Source organism: Fukomys damarensis, unplaced genomic scaffold, assembly GCF_012274545.1.
Source record: "Fukomys damarensis isolate Sample0158 unplaced genomic scaffold, DMR_v1.0_HiC HiC_scaffold_15, whole genome shotgun sequence".
Lineage (NCBI taxonomy): Eukaryota > Metazoa > Chordata > Mammalia > Rodentia > Bathyergidae > Fukomys > Fukomys damarensis.
Window position 1 is genome coordinate 55226146 of NW_022900927.1, and position 20741 is coordinate 55246886.

The 20741-nt window shown below is 42.2% G+C and overlaps 1 protein-coding gene across 3 annotated transcripts in view; it reads left to right on the forward strand.

Annotated features, from left to right (window-relative positions):
• Positions 1-20741, forward strand: part of LOC104865613 (suppressor of cytokine signaling 2) — a 246540-nt gene that overhangs the window by 223309 nt on the left and 2490 nt on the right. The window lies entirely within an intron of this gene.

The following is a 20741-nucleotide window of genomic DNA, read 5'->3' on the forward strand; positions in this document are numbered from 1 at the left end:
CTCAGGACACAGATAAAATGTAGATAAATTTTTGACCGGAGTGTAACACATATTTTTTAATCCAACTGCCAGTGAAATACTTCCTCCCAACTTAAACCTCCTGATCTTTACTGCCCATATTCCTATCAGCATTTTAGTCATCTGACTCATGAGCAGAAGCACCCATCAAGCTCTGTTTATTCATTCTAAGGCTTCCCTTACCTACATTCCCAAGTCTCTCTAAACTACAAACCCGTTCCAAAGGCTACTAAACCACGTTGTCAGGTAGAGTCATACCAATGATCCTAAATCTCCAGTATGAATTATTAGTATTAATTACCCAACACCCTCAAGTTAAAGGAGAAGAAGTTTAATTTGGTATGATGGGGCAAAGCCACTTAATTCAGTGTGGCCAAGAAACAGAGCAGGGGAAAAATGCCAAAAAGGAACAGGAGGGGAACCATTCATTGTTCTCAAGGTCATGCTTTCATGACCTGCCCAGACACCCCCGGGAGTCTGCTTTACTAATCTGCTAAGAATGCTTTAATTCAATGAAGTTGCCATATCAGGATCAATGGTTACAACATATATCCAAGTACTTCTGCATAGTTTAGCACTCGCTAAGATTAAGCCAGTATGATCAGAATATTGTATCAGGAAGAGAAGTATTTTCCTCTAGGCATAGATATAGAAATCAGATTTTCTCTTGCAAATCTCTGAGTGATTGCTCAAAAGTGGAAATCAGATTTATGAGTCCATTGATTGTCATCTCCAGACTAATGAACATGATGATTTATGCAAATAAAATGGATTAATTTAAGAATAGGATTACATTGTTGATTTCATTTTCAGAATCCCAGGGGCCTCCATATATTTTTCCCTCCTAAAAAATATCAAGAGTGAGTAATAGATCAGTAACTGACACTATCCCCTTTTCCTTCTTACCTGAGGCAGAAATAATTCTTAAAAATCACTTCTGCTGTGATATATTTCCTTTAACTGACTGGATCAACAGAGATAGAAAGCTGCTTTCTTTTTCTTTTAATGATTTGCTGCCACCAAATTCTTTCAGCCCGAGAATGTTGGTTATATATTCATACCCTTTCATTTCAGGCACTTTATTTACCAGGAATGGGAATACATTGCTATTCTCATCTTTGTCTAACTGTGCATATAGAAGTGAGGCCTTTTTCCATGCCTCCCTGGGGCTTATGAAGAGGTAGAGGTAATGATGGTGTTGAGTACAGGGCCATCTACAAGGAGGTGAGGGAGGTGAGGTGTGGATGGGGAAGCTGTTGGAATGGAGACGCCCATAAAGCCTGTTGTATGGAGCTTCCATCGGTGAAACCCAGCTGCACAGGGCTGGGCAGTGGTCAAGCAGCAGAGCTTCTGTAGTCCAAGCAGCTATGGAGCAACTGCTGTCCACAGTGAAAATGCCGAGTGGTGGAGGACACTGTGACCCAAAGTGACACCATAATGAAATAGGTAGCATTTTCCAGGGAGTGGAAAGTTGCTTTTCACCATGTTCCCAAACACTGGCTCCAGTTGGGTGTGTGTTGTGCTTCTCTTTGTAATACCCGGCACCGGTGTTTCCTGGAAACCTCCTGAATCTATGGCAGCATCACACTTACCTCCCTCTCACCTCTAGGCCACTGCCAGGATATATTTTCAGTGTCTCAGCATACTCTCAGCTGCCTCCAGTAATTGATTGTGCAAAACACAAAACCAAAAGCAGATGGGACATATGTAGATAAGCTGTTTTGTTTTTCATCCCTATAATTTACTAGGTTTGATAGCACTTCAATTTTCTAACCAGAAAAACTGCTTGTATGCTCTTTGGAACACATGCATAGAAAAGCTGCCCGAAAGTAGGCTAAAAGAATATGACATGGGGTTTTCTGTTATTTTCTTTCTTATTCAAAGAAGGACCTTGCTGCTAGAGGGAAAATTTTAAAAAATTACTTCGAAGAGTATTTTTGTTCAAGTTCAGATTATTTGTGGAACTACCAGTGCTCTTGCATTTACAGTGGGGTTGTGTCTGATAAACACATCCTAAATTTAAAATATCCTCAGATGCAAATACGCATAATGCACCTAAGCCACAGGGCGTCACAGTTCAGCCACGCAGTGCACTGCAGAGTGTCCAGTGTGTCCCCTCCTGATGGTGTAGCTAACAGAGCTATGACTCACCGCCATGGCCCAGTATCTCCTGTCATGTACCCCTAGCCTGGGAAAAGCTACAAATTCAAAATCTGAAATATGGTTTCTATTGAACGCATATCATTTTTGCCCCATCATAAAGTTGTAAAATCACAAGTTGGGGACTGTTTGTATTAACACCAAAGAATAGTTCAGAATGAGATAGAGCCGAAGCCAAACTCCAGCCTTCTGTTGAGGAGTCTTCCTGAAGGCACTCAGTGCAGGAAGTCATCGTATTCATTTCTCAAAGACTAGGTGCTCTTGTGGTGTCCTCATCTCCCGCTTGGGGAAGAATGTCCAAGGGTTGTGTTGGCCAGCAAGAGGTAGAAGCCACCACTGGACAGAACAAGATTGTTGTGGGGAGATGGGAGCTAATTACAGGTTTCTCTTTGGACCCACTCATCATTTTGTCAACAGTGGCAGTTGACATCATTTTGTCAGTGTTTCAGTCAGATGAACATTAAAGCCAGTTCTTAAGAACGACTTGTAAATTAATCATGAACATAAACTGTCGTAGTTGGCATGTGGTAAGTGTACTTAACCCCCACACTCTCAGTGCTGTTCCTTTCCTGGCCCCTCAGGCTGCAGAATGAACTACAGAAGCAATCTTCTCTTCTGAATTCTCTGTCTGTGTTGGCTCCAGGCTCAGCAGTTCAGCAGATGTCTCTGGGTATCTGTACAGTTTGGGAATGATACTTGAATTGGCCTGAGGTTGCTGCCTGGTAATCCTTTCTCTCTCAGGGGATTTGTTGACATTCATAGAAACAAAGACTTAGCAGAGCATAGAGATTCGTGTAGAAGAATGTAGACCCTGAACCAGTTTGGTCACTTACTAGTCTGAGTGATTTGAGGCAAGTTATTCAGCAATGTCCTAATATTAATGACTCCCTTCATAAAAAGGGGATGATAATGCCTATTTTGTAGTGATGGCTGTAATAGTACAGTGTTTCTTGTGTCTTTACTTTCCCTTGTTTTCAAATGAGACAAAGAGGGAACACATTTATGTCAGAACTCTCAGAAACCAGAAGGGGCCGTGTAGAGACTATGTCTAAGCTTAGAGCAGAGCATTTTTGTATTTAAAAAATGTAATCCAATAGTAGAAAAGGAAATGACTTCTTTTGCCTCTCTTCTCTGTTACCCACCCAATAGACAGCAGGTTAGGGCAGACCAACCCTGCAATGAGGAATAACAGTGTTGGACCAGGGAACCTGTTTTGCACAGTTTTTTCTCAACCACTTCTAGGTAAAACAGCAAGTCGTAGCACCAAGGAAGGGCAAACAGGATGTCACGACATCTCTTCCTAACTTTTCAGACCCTGTGATGCCGGGGACCCCACATATGGAGGGGGACAGGCACATAAGCAGCGTGTCCCCTCTGCCACCTCCTCCTGTCACTTCGACTTCGATGGTTTTGCCTTTCCATTGATAAAAGCACAGTCCCTTGGAAATGAACAAGGGAAGCAGATGCATCCCTAGGCTATGACAAGGACTAATGGAAGGCTGTGCTTTCATTTTCTTTTCCACCTATAGTGCACGAATGGAAGGCTCAGCTGTCTTCAGGAAAACCTGAAGGCCAAAGACTTACTGGCACGCTCCACACCTGTCTCTAGGAGGAGCTTCTAGGTGTTCTTTGTAACTGGCGTCCATCTGTTGCAGTTTGTTTTTTGTTGTTTTTTTTTTAAAGTTCAGATGCTCTTCCCTCTCAAGCCAGTGCTGAGAGCGCAGCCAATTCTGTGGAAAGATCTCCTTAATAAGAAATGAATAAAACTATCAGTGCTAAATAAAATAGACCACTGTGAAACTTGGGTTAAGTCCCATAGGGAAGAGTGTGCGAGATTAACTGTATTATATAACAAGACTGCCTTTAATAGCTGGCAGGTTCTTTTTGTTGTTCCAAGGAAAAGCAGCCAAGGCTGGAGCCAAAGCACATGATATTATTTTAAAGCACTGCAGCCTCTGGAATTTTTCCTTTGAGAGATGTCAGGAATCAGAGTTTTACATTGATTTAGGGTCATTTTAAATGTTTAATATTTTTTACATTTTCAAAGCTATACCTTCTGCCTCCAGCAGCCCACGGGAGTGTTTCTGTTGCTTTGAAAGATACTTTTCAAGTGGGAAGTTTTAAAACTCTGCAAAAAAGGAGGTTTTACAGAAGTGGGTGTTTGAGTGATTTCAGATGGGTGAGAGGGGAAAGGTTGTTAAAGCAGCCCCGCGAGCCCTTTCCCAGCTGTTTGTAAAGTCTCAGCAGAGGGGTAGCTGGGCAGATTCCAAAGTGGCAGCACCTTTGCTGGGCCAGACCCTGGCGACCTCAGCGCACTCGCTGTCAGTTGTGGCTGGCAAGCCCACCTCAGGGTTGGCCATGTGAAACTACCATTTCTTTTAGATGAGAAATGATAGAATGTTGGCGGTTTCGTGTGGCTCAGCTAACCCTGAGATGAAAACTGTAGGCAGTGAGAAAGAGTGCAGCGGGCCAGCGTGCAGGACTGTGGGAGAATCCGGGGAAGAGGTCCTGTTACGCAAAGTGTGTCAGGGACAGGGCGGGGACGGCACAGCTGTGTGTTGTTAAGCAAACAGAACCAGCTTTATTGCAGTACATTTGACACACAGTAAATCACACACGTAATCAATGTACAATTTGATAACTTTGACACATGTATATACCATCACCACAATCAAAATAGTGAACCGTATCTGACATCTCCAAGGCTGTTCTCGTGGCCCTTTCTAGTAGTTCCTTCTTCCTGTCGTGCCTAACCCCAGGCAAATATTGATCTGCATCTTGTGATTCAACATCCATTTCCCAGAATTTCACATAAACAGAGTCCTACAGTGCTTCTTGTGTAGAGGGTCTGGCTACTTTTCTGCACATTTACTTTTAGACTCATCCGTGTTGAAGTGTATATCAGTATTTCATCGCTTTTTAGTGCATGACATTATTTTGCTGTACACGTATGCTGCTGTGCCCTAGTTCTGTTCCTGTTCGGACCTGCCACTTACAACTTGAAGGACGAGACATTTATTCGGGCTTAGGGTTTCAGTCCATGATCAATGGTCAGCTGACTTCAAGGCGGAAATGGCATGGTAGGGAAAAGCTCTTCAACCCATGGCAGCCAGGAAGCAGGGCCAGGAGGGAGGAAGCAGGGACAAGAACACATCCTTCCAGGTCACACCACCCGGGGCCCACTCTGACCAGGCCCCACCCACTAAGAGCAAGGTCAGCTCCCGAACTCCTTAATGAATGAGTTCACGGATGAGTACAGCATCCCGTGATCCAGTCACATTCCGACCATGTGAGATTTGGGGGAGACATCTTAAATCTAAACCATAATGCAGTTTGTTTATTCATTCACCTGTTGAGCTACTCGGTTATTGGCTCCTGTGGATGAAGCTGCTGAAACCATTTCTGTGTGTCTTTTTATGGATAAAAGCTTTTCTCTGTAAAAACACTTGCAGAAGAATGGTGGGACTGTATCATAGGTATGTGTTTAACGTAAGGGACTGCCGAACTTTTTCAAAGTCACTTTCCCATTTTATGATCCTACCAGCAGTATATGGGAGCTCCAGTTCCTCCTTACCCTTGCCAACTTTGTATATCAGTCTGATTTTTTTCATTGTACTAAGAACACAACATGAGATCTGTACAATACAGAGATCTGTACAGTTGTTAGCCGTGGGCACAGTGTCGTTCAGCAGAGCTTTAGAACTTATGAACCTTGTATAACTGAAATTGTACTTGTTGGACAGCAACTCTTGGTTCCCTTCCCCCACCTCCTAGCAACTGCTATTCTGTTCTCTTTCTAGGAGTCTGACCGTTTTAGACACCTTATATAGCTAGAGTCATGCAGTGTTTGTTCTGTGACTGGCAATCTTTCTAATATGAGTAGAGTGGTGCTGCATTATGGTTTTAATTTGCACTTCATTAACGACTAATATTGCATGTCTTTTCATGTATTTCTTTGCCATCCATCTATTTTAGCTGAAGCATCCAAATCTTTCCCGTTTTTAAAAGTCATCTTTATTGACCTTTAAGAATTCTTCTGTGCATTTTTAGTCCTTTATGATACACACACACACACACACACACACACACACACACGATTTACAAATATTTTCTTCAATCTGTGGTTTGTCTTTTTGTATTCTTAACACTGTCTTTCAAAAAGCAGGAGTTCTAAATTTAGAATCAGAAGTTCTCACTTTTTTTTTTAATGCATAATGGTTTGGTGTGACTTCTGAGAAATCCTAGCCTAAGTTAAGGTTGAAATTTTTTCACTTGTTTTCTTCAAAAATTTTAAAGTTTTAGGTCTTCCACTTGGCCCAGTGGTACATTGAGTTAATTTTTATTTACGTTAGGAGGAGTGGGCTGAGGCTTTCTCTGGTGAGTGTACATGTGGATAACTAATTGTCAGCATCTGTGGTTGAGAAAGATTATTTTCTTCCAATGAATTGCCTTTGCACCTTTGTCAAAAATCATTTTCCCTACCGGTGGAAATCCATCTCTGGACTTTAGTCTGTTCCTTTAATCTCTTTGTCTATCTTTTCTCTAATATCCACTGTCTTGATTTCTGTAGATTTAGCAGTATTGAAATTAGATAATTACTCCAGCTTTGTTCTTTTTCAGAATTATTTTGGCTATGCTGGTTCTTCATATTTCCTTAAAAACTTTAGAAACAGCTTGTTAATTTCGGTTTAGAACTATATCCAGCCAGGTATTTTGGCACACACACCTGTAATCTTAACAACTCTGGGAGACTGAGGGAGGAGCACCTGAAGTTCAAGGCCAGCCTGGACAATTTATCTCACAATTAAAAAGCTGGGGATGTAGCTTATCATAAGGCCCTGGATTCAATCCCCAGTTATGCCCACACAAAAGGAGGGGGAGCTGAACTTTTGATTGGCCTCTTAGGAGGATGTGTCCATGGGAAAAACACATTTCTATATCTGAACAACCTGCATTTTGAAACCAATACCACATTTAAAACATTTTCCACAGCCTCACTCCCAAGTTTATTGAAAGCCCACCTGTGCAAAATGGTGTTGTTGCCAAAGGATATAAGGAAAAATAAAATGTTCTAATTCTGTTCTTTATTTCCTATGATTTCACCCTCTTTTCATCGCCTCCAAGAGGGAGGAAGAGAAAGTAGAGACCCTGTGTCAGGCAGCCTTTCACCATGGGCAGAGTCCACACAGGCACTGCCTGGCTCGCCCTCCTCCCTGGCTGCCTTGGGATTTATCCACCAATCAGCTCATTGTTGCTTTCTCTCCCCATTTGGTGCAGGAGCCATGAGTCACGTTCCCATTGGGCCTGGGAGACCCTGCATGCCAGAAAGCAGCAGACAGCTGAGCTTCCCTTGCATAGTGGGAGAGGCTGGGTGTTGGGGGGTAACCAGTATGAGGGTGATTTGAGTGAGCTGACAAGCAAAGCCTGGAATTTTGTGAAACCACCCAAATTTCAAAAGCTGTCTCTATAGTTTCTGAACTGCACAAGCCAAACAAAATACACGTGTGGGCCAAATTCAGCCCATTGGCTACCAGAGAGCAGCTCTGATGGATGCACTCTTTTATTTGCTTTCGGGGTTAGCTCTTTCATCTGCTCCCTAATGGATTCGTTTCAGCAGTTGCTTTTGCACACTCATGATGAGGCAGGAAGTGTGAAGCGCCCTGGAAATCAGTCAGGGGCAGGAGGAACTCCCTTCCCCTGGGTCCTAGGGACTCCTGCTCTGGTGTGGGCCTGAGGCATGGCACAGGGACGCAGCTCAGTGCCACCTCCTACCCTCTCCTGACTTTGTCTCTCTATTCCAGGCCTTCAGAGAAGGGCATGGCTGGCAGTGTCTGGAGGAGAAGGCTCCTTTGAGATGACAGATGACAAACGATTGACTGTAGAGGAGAAATTAGCTGGCGGATGTGCTGTACGACTGTGCTAAGCAGACTTCTGGTTGCTAGTCAGGATGAAAATAAAATAAAATATATTTTGTTTGTTAAACATTTTCATTTCTCACACAGACATACACACATGATTCCAACACAGCTATGTCTTTTCAAAGAAATGTTCGGTTAGAATATAGAAAAATACAGTCTGAAAAAGCTGTTATTTTTGAGAAATGTAAGGAGAGGATTCAAAGAGCATGAATGATGCTCATGGGTTACCTCCGAGGTCCTTGCATCGCATGCGCTGGAACTGTTACCCTCCACCGCTTACCTCGTGCCTGCTTGGAGAGGCCTGTGCACATTGCCAGCCAGTGTGAGAGCGAGGAGGTGACTGTAGCCCTTCAGCTTTACTTCCTTCACTGATGAACAAGTGGTTGGTAGATAGTGTCGAAGCCGAAATGCCACAGTGGCGCTTCAGACGGTCCCCACGTCATTTATGTGTAATCAGCTAAGTCTGTCCACCGCTGCAATCATTAGCGCCTCAAAAGTGCCTGGCAACATAGCGGTGTCCTTGTATTTGCCAGGTCAATACAGCTTGTCTTCAGAGTGCCGTTGCCTCGTATCCGGAATGAGGGGTGTGTGAATTAGACGGTATAAATTATTAGAGTCTCACTTTGGCACAGTATTTGCAGTATTACAGACGTAGAAAATTAAGATGTTATCAAGAATCGCAGAATCCCAAAGCATGTGGAATTCTCCTCTGTGCATAGCTCTTGCAGCCTGGCCATGCCTCCCGCGTTTTATTAGTTTTGCATTCTGCAAGATCTTAGGAATGCATGCCTTGCCTACATTGCAGCTGCTCCTTGAGGTTTTATTTTTTCAACTAAACTCTTAAAAGATATTTGCTAAGAGTCACTGTTCACCAGACACTGTGTGCGGTACCAGTTGTGAATGAGAGAGATACAGTCCCGTGGTCCCGGGCCTCAGAGTTCACTGCCCTGTACGCCGCATGCTTTTTCACTCTGAGCCCCTGGGGCTCGCAGGTTGATGTCCGGGCAGACCCCGTGTTCAGGCTATGCTTGCATTTATTAATGTATTAAATTTATATATTAATTTTGGAAGTATGGCCCTTTGACAATACTGCTTCTGCCTGTCCAGGAACAGGCCGTATCGTTCCATTTTCTGATGTCCTCTTCAATCACCACCTTTTTCGGAGTACGATGCAGGAGTTTTTGTAAGAGAAGACTTTTACTGTCTTTGTTTTCATTCTGAAATATTTAATTTTTCTTGAAGTTATTGTAAATGGTATTGATTTCCTCATTTCTTTCTCAATGGGTTCCTTAACACTGGATATACATGAACACTTAATTTTTTGAGGATTGACTTTCTCTTGCACCTTGAGGGTTGTGGGCATTTGGCTTTGACTAATTTTCTTCCATGTGCTGCTCCTTATTCAGTCAGTCTTTAAAATGGCATGGTTCTGCACCTGTGCCCTTCCATTTTGTCCTGCTCGCAGTGGGGCTCCCATGTCCAGGCTGGGTGCTCTCATCCGCTGGGTCGCATGAATCTCCTCAGTGGATCTCCTGGACACTCTTCTGGTTCCCACGTGTTGGCCTTTGAGGACTGGGAATGCCTGTCTACTTGCCTTCGGCTTACGGGCAGTGCAGGCAGAAACTTAGGCAGGGAGCTGAGCTCAGTGAGTTATGTAGGTGTGGACCCCACTGTAATACGTGTGCTCTGCACTGTCTCCTGGACCCATGAGATGTCTTTCCATTCTGCCAGAGACAGTTGGTATTGGAGTGAATCAATTTGACTTGAGTTTTGGTGAGTAACTGATTCAGCTTCATGGAGGTAGGGATTGGAAGGTGATTTTTTGATAGGCTTTGTTATTATCTTTGTTTTGTTTTTGTTTTGGTATTAAGGGATGGAGGCCTCACCCTACCTATTTATGTAGAACTCATCTTGAGACCTGCCTATCTTTCTTCAAATTAAACATGGATGTTTGGGAGGGGGAAGTTCATTGTGGTCCAGTTCCGTATAGTGGAGGAGGAGTTTCCTACATCGAATCCTGACAATATTTTGCTATGCAAAGTCACCCCTCTTTCTAACTTTCTGTTTAATCCTAGATTATGCAGTTTGTTTGGTATTCAAGGGCTAAGTAAACTCCAAGTAGGAGCAGTGGGTAGCATTATAGCTATAGAATAGATAGCAAGGCTACATGAGCATATTGTAATTGTAATGAATCATTCCTTTTAAGTCATTCATCCAGCAAATCTCTGGTGAGTGAGTACATTGTGCAGGGGACCCTTCGGGCTGCCTGAAGTATATCACTGAGCAATGCAAACGAAGCTCTCTGCTGCTGAGGCATTCACACACTGCCTGGGGTGAAGGCAGCGATGAGTGTTGGGGGTGGGCAGTAGGCGGCCATTGATAAACAATCATGTCTATACAATATGCCTATGTTAGAAGGGGAATTGCAGGGTGGGATGGGAATTGAGGTAGAGAATAGGGTGGCCGCATTGAGAAGTCACATTTGAAGGAGGAAGTCAGAGGAAGAAAGTTCTGGGGAGAGGCAGGGCTACTGCAAGTCTCTGTGGTCTAGGGCAGCTGATGTGCTCAAGGAGCAAGATGAAGGAGCGTTGAACAGAGTTCAAGAGGATGACTGGCCCCAAAAGCTGTCACGAGGACTTCTAAAGTCTCTGGCACTGAAGCAAAGGTTTACTGTACCAAATTTTTATTTCACTGTTTCTCCCTCCTTTGGAAGGAGAAGTTTTCATTTGTGATCTTATAAAGAAGAAACAGATAAACAAAAAGCATTACTCAAAAGCTGCAAAGGCTTGCTGGGTTCTGTTTTAGAAGACTTGTAGAGAAAAGTGATAAATAATGATCATTCATTTAATAAAGAGTCAAAAATAATAAGAGCTATAGAAAATAATAAAATTGCTTCTAAAAGACAGCATACTGTGTTACATCTAAAGGAGGCCTTGGACTTCATCTAGTTTACACTTTTACAAATGAGAAAACTGTCCAAGAGAGACTGTGCACCCTGGGCGAGGTAGGGAGAGACTGGCAGATTCCCAGTTACACAGCACCCAGGCCTGCCAGCCCTTAGCCCTGAGGGTGCCCACCAAACCCGCCTCTAATTCAGTGAGAACTCCATTATTGCTAACAATGTGGTTGTTGATCTTCCCAGACTTGACAGTCAAATCAAGTTTCCATGACAGTAAGACTTATTTGTATTTTGCAACATGGCCTTGTTCTTTGAAGTTGGCTATCACTTCATCATCCTGAAAATCAGTTTTAGAAAGACCCGTTGGTTTCCCCACCTTTCTGGGAGGCCCAGATTGTTCTTTGTGATTAGCTATCAGAACAAGGGCTTCTAATTAGTTTTCAGGGTGCTTTTTCTCCCCCTATCCCTTTCAAGCAACCAGTCCCTCAGCCAAAGGACGGTTCTGTAAGGGCTTTGTACTCAGGGACCAGGGTTAACACCTGAGTCCTGGGAGGTGGCTCTGAGTTTAGTTTGCTCAGCCTGGTGCAGCCCCAGCTCCACTCTACAGCTCCAGATAGAATCCCACCTCGGCAGTCCTAGGGCATCGTGAACAAAAGGGGTCCCTTCCTCCCTCCCTCCCTTCCTCCCTCCCTCACTTCTTCCCTTCTTGCCTTCTCTTCGTCTTCTTTCATTTCTTTATGCTTCTCTTAAGTTTCTGGCACATTGTATTTCATTAACCTAAGTATGGAAAGCTTAGCTTTTTCATGTATATGCTTTCATTTTCATTCCCATTCCCTGCCCTGCCAAAGATAACTTCTAACGTATATTCTTTTGTGTGTGTTCTTGTAAGTGGTGTTTTGCATATTTTTTAATTTGCATTTTTGGGATCTCACTGTTTTCCTTCCATTTTTTGCTCTGCACCACACGTAGTCCGTCCTTTCTAACTCTGCTGATGTTAAGATGTGCACCTTCCTGCTTATCTCTTTGCCAAGTGATTAGCTTTTAGATTGCTTCCACCTCTTCTTCCAGCAGTATCACTTCATATAAACAACCCCATACGTGACCCCTCATGGATGAGAGAGAGAGAGAGGAAAAGCATTTTATATTATACAATGGAATATGTGTTTGCATATATTTCAAATCAAGAGTGCTGAGTTATAAACTATGAGTATGTTTACTACAAGTAACGAATCTTTGCACACAAACAACCTTATACATATCCCTTGTGTGTCTCTTCTCAGAATTTTTCTTGATACCTGTAATGAATAGCAAGATTGTGCGGCACACTGGGTTTTACCCACACTGCCCGCTTGCTGTCCAGAATGGCTGCCCAATCTTCATCCCCACTTGCAGTAAATGAGGTTCCATCATCACATCCCTGCCAAAACTTGGCGTTGTCTAGATTTCTGTGCACATAAAATGACTGATCATTGTTTCCATTTGTTTCTTAAATTTTTGAGTTTCAGCACCTCTTCACATGCTTACTTTCTGATTCCTCTTTTTGTATCACCCATTCTTTTTTATTATTATTAAGTTTATTGGTACTTTTTAGGTATACAGTACAGTTACATTCATCATTGGGATCTTGTACCTTTATATGATGTGTCTTGGTTCATATTTTCTCCCCATACCCTTGCCCTCCCTCCACCCCCTTGACCCCTCCCTATTTACAAAGACTTTTTTTCCATTTCTCATATTTTTCTTTTTCCTTCTTTTCCCTACCCTTCCCACTTCCCCTACTCCTTTAGACATTTTCTTCCTATTTCACATTATCAATTATAAAATTTGAACCTTATTTGACTTTTAGTTTTTCACACCAGAGAAACTATTTGGTATTTACTCATGTGTCCTATTTATTTCACTTAAAGAGTATGGCCTCAATGTACATCCATTTAACTATAAATGTCTCTAGTTTCTCATTTTTTAAGGCTGAGTAGTACTCCATTTTATAGAAAAACCACATCTTTATCCAGTCTCTAATTGATGAGCAATTGTGCTGTTTCCAAGATTTAGCTATTACAAACTGCCGCTATAAACATGAGTGTGCATATATAGCTGTGGTGTGATTCTTTTAATTCTTTTGGGAAGATACCCAGCAGGGGAATGCTGGGTCGAATAGGACCTCTAATCCTAGTCTTTTGAGGTATCTCCATATTGATTTCCACAGTGGTTGCACCAGTCTGCACTCCCACCAATGGAGAAGGGATCCTTCCTCCCCACAACCCTGCCAGCATTTGTTATTGGTTAGTTTCTTTTTTTTTCTTTTCATTATTGGTTAATTTCCTAATAGTAGCCATTCTTTATGGGATGAGAAGGAATCTCACTGTTATTTTCATCTGCATCTCTGAAATGACCAGTGATGTTGAACATTTTTTTCATGTTTCTTTGTTGCTTTTATTTCTTTTGCCTGAGAAATGTCTGTTCATTTCAGATGCCCATTTTTGAATTAGGTCTTTATATATATTTTTTTTTTTTGTATATTCTAGATAGTAGACCTTTGTCTGAGGAGCAGCTGGTAAAATCTTTTTCCCATATTGTAGGTTGTCTCTTAGCTCTGTTGGTGGTTTCTCTTGCAGTGCAGAAGCTTTTTAATAAGATGAGATCCCAGTTATTGACTCTTTGTGCTAGTTCCTGTGCTACTGAGAATTTGTTCATGAAGTCTTTTCCTATGCCAATGTCTTCAAGAGTTCTACCTAACTTATCTTCCAGCAAGTTTAGTGTTTCTATTGTAATATTTAGATCTTTAATATACTTCAATTTTAGTTTAGTGCATGGTGAAAGATAGGGGTCTAGTTTTAATCTTTGGCAAGTTGAAATCCAGTTTTTTCAACACTGTTTATTAAAGAGGCTATCTTTCCTCAACTGAGGATGGTTGGCTCCTTTGTTAAAGATGAGATGGCTGAGTGTGTCTGGAGTTGTTTCTGCATCTTCTGATCTATTCTACTGATATTCTGGTCTTTTTCTTTGCCAGTACCATGCTGTTTTTATCACAGTGGCTTTGTAGTATATCACCCATTCTTACTTGTGTCTTTTTCCTGTGGAGGTTCTCACCTTCCCTGTTGGTTTTCAGGAGTAGCTCATATAGTCCGATGGTATTCCCTTGTATCTTTAGACAGTAACAAGTAACTTCTCCCACTTTGCTCTGTCAGCTTGGATCCTGGTCTCTTTCATTAAGCAGAATTCTTTAATTCTGATGTAGAAAAAGTTCACCTTTGGGGGCATTAATTTAAGATATCACCTCTCACTACAGGTCATAAAGCTAGTTCCATATTATTTTCTCCCAACTTCAAAATTTTACATTTTATGTTTGTATTTTTGCCTTCATGGCATCCATAATTATTTATAATGTGATATCAAAGTACTGTTTTCTTTTTCTCTGTATAATTATCTAGTTTTCCCCAGTTTGGAGAAACTCCTCCTTTTACCAGTATGGAATTTTATTTTAGTTTTTGGTACCAGGGGATTGAACTCAGGACCTTGAGTTTGTGAGTCAGATGGCAGCACTACTGAGCTAAATCCTCAGCCCACCAGTATGGAATTTTAATTGTAATTACAAGAATGATCATATTTTTGTTATAGTAATGTAATCCCAGCTAGCACATGAATAATTCTCCTTTTATCCACTATTTGCATTGTTTTAAATTTTACTAAAATTTTCCTCATTGAGGTCTTATGCAGTCTTTACTAATTTAATATCTAGATCCTTCTCATTGCTTACTTTATTTTTTACTATTCCTGTACTTATTTACCTGTATTTGATTATTGGTAGAATTCTGTTGGTTTTTATTTTAAGTTAGTCTTGTATCTGGCAATTTTGTTCAGTCGTCTCTTTCTCATGGGTTATCCTTTAATCCTTGTCTTTTTTCTACATGTTGTATGAAAGAAGTCATAGTTTTATTTCTTCAAATGCATGTACTTAATTTCTCCTTTCTTTTTAGCACTGGTCAGGACTTCCAGTATTACATTCCATAGTGATGAAAATACAGGGCATCCTGTTCTGTTTCTTGAAGGAAATACCTTTAATGTCACTGTTAAATCAACCAAGTGCTTACTGAAGGCTTTCAGAGTCTTTTTTCCAAGTTCAGAAAGTTTTCCATAGTTTGAATTTTTAAAGATATTTTGAATTTTTAAGTGTGTGTGTGTGTGTGTGTGTGTGTCCCCAGTACCCAAGGTCTTTGTGTTGAGCTACATTGCTAGCCCATTAAAAACATTTTTTTAAAGAGGTAGCACATGCCTATAATCCCAACAGTATGGAAGGCTGAGGCAGGAGGAGAAAATGTTCAGGATATTTGTTTGTTTAATATGTATACTGGCATATAAAAATATTAATAAGTTAAGTGTGAAACTCTTAGACCTGATTTTGAATGCAGTGAAGAATTGGAAAGAAGACTTTTCAGTTTTGAAGCAAAAGTAGAAAGATGGTGAAGGAAGAGGAGAGAATTGGAGGGGTCGGACTGTGTGGTTTTTTAGTTATGTCACAACCACGGAGACGGGGGTCTAGCGATGAGTGCAGGGGGCGGGTGGGGCGGTTTCCCCATCCTGTAAAGTGGATCTTTGGCTTCATTGTGATGGGTGGGTTTGATAGTGTGCGTTGTTTCTTTTGAAAGAGGGAGTTTTATCTTCACTGAAAATGGGATTAAAAGATGGCACGAAAGACTTAGGATCTGTGTAATGGAGAACACATTGTTGGTATAAAAGGGTTAAAGAGTTGCTTAGGTTTTTAAGCACTAGAATGGGCGTTCTCAAGCCCAGTGTCCTGTGGCCCTCAGCCAGGGACAGTAGCGCCTCTCCTCAGGGTTTGTGAACCTGTGTGCTTGTGGGAAGTGGGGAGTGTTGCCAGCAGCTAGTAGGTGCAAGAGCAGAGAAGCCCTGGCTTGCCAGGCACTGGAAAAGGCCTGCCCAGCATGCTGCCCACCTGGAATGCCAGTGGCACTCTGTAGACAAAGACTGTCCCCAGCTTCGGCCGCCTGGGTCCCAGTTGTGCAGTTTTTGCTGTGTCTGTGCTCCACCTGTACCACTCATTTAAAATTTTTCTTTAAATTTACTTTTTATTTTTCACTGACCTTTCTTTCTTACTTAACTTCTGTCATTTTGTATCTGCTTTCTATTTACTATCTTAATCCTTGCGATCATGGATTGAAATGATCCTCATGCTTTTCCCACATACTGAACTGGACATGACTAGTGTAAGGCAGAATGCTCATCCACCTGCCACCGTCTTGTACGCGGCCGCCCTCAGGAGCACTGGCCAGGCTGTTGCACTGACTCAGTGACAGCGCGCACCATAGTATGGTGTATCCTTAGGAGCGGACACGCAAGGCTCAGGACTCTTGTTTTTAAGTGACCTGTGTTTCAGCAGCATTCACGAACTAAAAAGCCTCATGAGGGGAAGAAAGTGTTCAAATGGAAAGGAACAGGGAGGAGGGAGGGAGAGAGGAAAAAAGGAAGGGACAAGGAAAAAGTGGAAATAGGGAAAAATAGAAACAGAGCTTCTGTACATAGGGAGGGGAGGGGACTTGAGGGAGGAAATGGGATAAAATAAAAGAAAATTGAGTAAAGGGCCTCATGAGGATCCTTTTCCAGGTAGAGGTCAGAGGGCACCCACGGCTGCCCTTGCACGCTGTGCGTATAAAGATGTCTGGTCAGATGGGCTTGATCAACTTGCAGGGTGCCGGGATAAGACTGCACCAGATATCTTTGCCCCAGTCTGTCTGCGGACTTCTGCCGTCTCCCAGTTATTGGCACTATTCACAGGGGGATGTGACCCTGAAAATGCAGAGGAATCAGAGCGTGACCTGTCCTTACTGCCACACGGTTGGCTCACTGCATCTGTTGTGTTCGACAGCCAGGGCAACAGTGAGCAGCAGAAACACAGATGCTCTTTCCCCTAAGGCTCAACAAACGGAACCGGAAAGCAGCCAGAAACCAAGCAAACCTCGCCCCAGACTCACTAGCAGCAAATAAACCAACAAACAAGAAGCAATTAAAGCTTCATGCGAGGCCCCTTGAAAAGTGACTGACAGGCAAAGAAATCCTGCGTGACCCATCAGAAAGAGTTCCGGGAAAAGAAGACAGGGAGACAGAATCCTATGACAGGTCAGTGTAGAAAGAGTGCAGTTGAGGAGGTGGGCAGGTAGCCTCAAATGCCAGGAAGGCCCTCAGCAGAGACAGGCGGCCGTCTCCTGGTCTCTAGGCTGAGCTATGGAAAGGGGCATGTAAGAGCAGCTACGGTATGGGTAGGTCTAAGTCCCTTACCTGGCCTCTAGAAGAGGAGGCAGCTTGGGAGCCCCACCAAGAGCAGGCCCAGAGGAGTCCTGCCTCTCCTGTCCTCCAGGTAGCAAGGTGCATAGAAAGCCGCAGCCAGCTTCAGCCTGTAGCTCGGGCGAAGAAGGACAGCAGGTCCCCCTCACAGTGTGGGCAGTGTCACAGGTCCATCAGCTTCCTGTCAGAGAGCAGACAGAAGTCTGGCCAGAGATGCTCGTGACTCAGGTGTGATGGTGTGTGATGGTGTGTGGTGGTGTGTGGTGGTGTGTGGTGGTGTGTGATGGTGTGTGGTGGTGTGTGGTGGTGTGTGGTGGTGTGTGGTGGTGTGTGATGGTGTGTGATGGTGTGTGATGGTGTGTGGTGACGGCCCAGAAATGCCGTGGTGGGGAGTGAAAGCGAGGATCACAGCTTTCACCAGTAGACGTACAGCCAGGCTGGCAGCCTCCCGAGGACGAAGAGCTCAGTAACCACGGGATTCTAGTTAATTCTTATTTATAATTGTGGTTAAAATATGCACAGTATAAAATTCAAGAGCTGAACCATTTTTAAATGTAGTTTTTCAGTGTTACATATATTCATGTTACTCTGCAGCCAGTATCCAGAACTCTTGCCAGCTGGCACAACTGAAACTCTATACCTGTTAAACACCAAGCCTTCATCCTCCTTCCTGTAGCCCCGGTAACCGCAGTTCTACTCCCTTTCTCATGAATGTGACCACTCTAGAGACCTCACGAGTGGAGTCACACAGTACTTGTCCTCGTGCAACTGGCTTATTTCATTTAACATGGTGTCCTTAAAGATGACCCATGTGGTGGCATGTTAGGATTTCCTCCCCTTTTAAGGCTGAATATTATTCTGCTGTGTGTGTTTACCATATTTTGTTTACTCATTCATCCATTAGTGGACACTTAGGTTGCTTCTACTTCTAGGATATTGTGAATAATGTGCCTATAAAAATAGGTATACAAATAGCTCCTCAAATCCCTACTCTTAATTCTATATGCAGAAGTGGGTTGCTGGATGCATACCGGTTCTTTTTGTCTTTTTTTGAGGAACTCGTTGTTTTCCACAGCTAGCAGGGTTTCATTTTACGCTCCCACCAACAGGGCCGTGAGTTCAGATTTTCTACATTCTCATCAACACTTGTTCCTCTCTGTGTTTAATGGTAGCCATTGCATGGGTGTGGAGTGGAATGGAATTTTTAAAAGGCAGCACCAAGAAAAGAAAGTGAGAATAAGAATGATACATGAGCACCCATGTTCATAGTGGCACAGTTTGTAATAAGCTAAAATTTAGAAACTGTCCAATTGCCCTTCAACTGGTAACTGAAGATTTTTTTTAATAAGCTGGAGTACTACTCAGCCCAAAGTGTGAAAAACCAGAGATATTTATAGCTAAGTAGATGTGCATTAATGCCATACTCTTAAGTGAAATAAATAGGACACGTGTAAATACCAAATAATTTCTCTGGTGTGAGAAACTGAAAGTGTAAATGAGAACCAAAATGTATAACAGAGAATGTGAAATAGGTAGAAGGGAAAGAAATAAATATGAGAGAAGAAAAAATGGAAACAAAGTCTTGTAAATAGGGAGGGGTGGAGAGATCGAAGGTAGGGCAGGGGAATGGGGAAAAAAATAAGAACCAAGACATATTTGTGTAAAGGTGCAAATTCCCCATGATGAATGTCATCATACTGTATACCTAAAATATACCAATAAACTTAATGAATTTTTAAAAAGTAAAAAATAAAATTAAATCAAAATCTATCACAAGCTACTATAAAAGAGAAATTCTTCATATTAATTTATGTAACTGAATATAATTCTCTTCAGTTTTTATTACACCACTATTAATATTGTTCACCAATTATGAACCAATGGTGGGCTATTAAATGATGTGCTTTTTCTCTTTATAGTTTTTTGTGCCCTTTGAATCTTTTAACATTACACATATTTTATAAAACCAAAGTCAGTTTAGTAACTATAACTGAGAATATATATTAATGATTTAAAAATTTATTCTAAGGCCTAGAAAAAAAGAATATAATACCAGTCCATAACCAGAAAACAAAACAAAACAAACAAACAAACAAAAAAAAAAACCCCAAAACTGAATAGATGTAGCTGAAAGTCCTATGACTGGCATGAGGGGAAAGCCGGAGACAATCACAAGAGGATTAAAATAACAAGTGAGGAATGAGAGGCACTGAGGAGCGGCAAACCCCTCAATACATGGGGCAGAAAAAGAATGCAAAGACGGGCGACGGGAAGAGTTTTCTGAAAGGAATTGAGAACTGGCTGTAGTCCAAGATCAGCCCACATCCCCAGAGAAATACATCTTGAAGGGCAAAGATCGCCTGCTCTAAAGCCTCGGTCCTGTGAGCCCAGGCCGAAAAGGCTACGAGCACAGGATGCCGGGCACCTGTGTTGGCATCCGAATTCGCCACACCAGCCTTCCCTACCGGAAAATATAAGGTCTGCACACTCATAAGGGGGATAGCATCATGTAAGTAATCATGAATTATAGTCAGAATTCAGAAGCACTGTATGTAAAAATATACAACTGCTTTCCTAAATGTGAAAGTATTACTCCCGTAGAGGCATTAGCAGTCTTGACCTGAGAGAACTCAGAGAATAGCATGGCTATGAGCATTTCTTGAAGGAGACCGCTCTGTGGAGAAATTGACCAGTTGACACAGATCAAAGCTCCAGACCCAGGAGAGAAAAGCTATAGTTTAAAACCACTAATAATAGCAAAACCACTGGTGAGCAGTCAGCTGTTACAGTGTGGTCTCCAACAAGCTGGGAGTGGGGAGCAGGATGTGGAAAATCATTCCAGAAACTTAAGTATTAGGCAGCTGACAAAAATGATATATGTAACAAAAAGCAAGAGGTGTAAAGAAAAGGGAAAAGAGAAATTACAGAGCATTTACAGTATGTGAAAATGGTTAGTCAACCCTTAGGTTTTCATAGTTTTTCTGTGTTAAATCAGGTGTATGTGTTGTTAAGTATTTAACTGCCAGTCAGAACAGTATTCCATTTACTTCTGCTTTTTCTACTGTTAAATGTAAGTAGCTTTAAATAGCTTTTATTAGAGAAGAGCTCTCATCTTATCATTTTAAATGAGATCATTTATATCTGCCTTTCCTTTGCACAGTAAATGGGCATAAGGAGATGTCCAAAATATTGTTCACCAACTGTGAAACCAATGGGGGCTATTAAACGATGTGCTTTTTTTTCTTTGTAGTTTTTTGTGCCCTTTGAATCTTTTAACATTACTCATTTTATAAAAACCAAAGTCAGCCTAGGTGCCACCAACCCACTGCACGCAGGGACTGCGGTATACACAAGCACTGAAGTACGACTCAGCCAGAAAGAGGAGTGAAATCCAGCCATTTTCCATAGACTGAGTGGAATTAGGGGACTTACGTTAACTACATAGG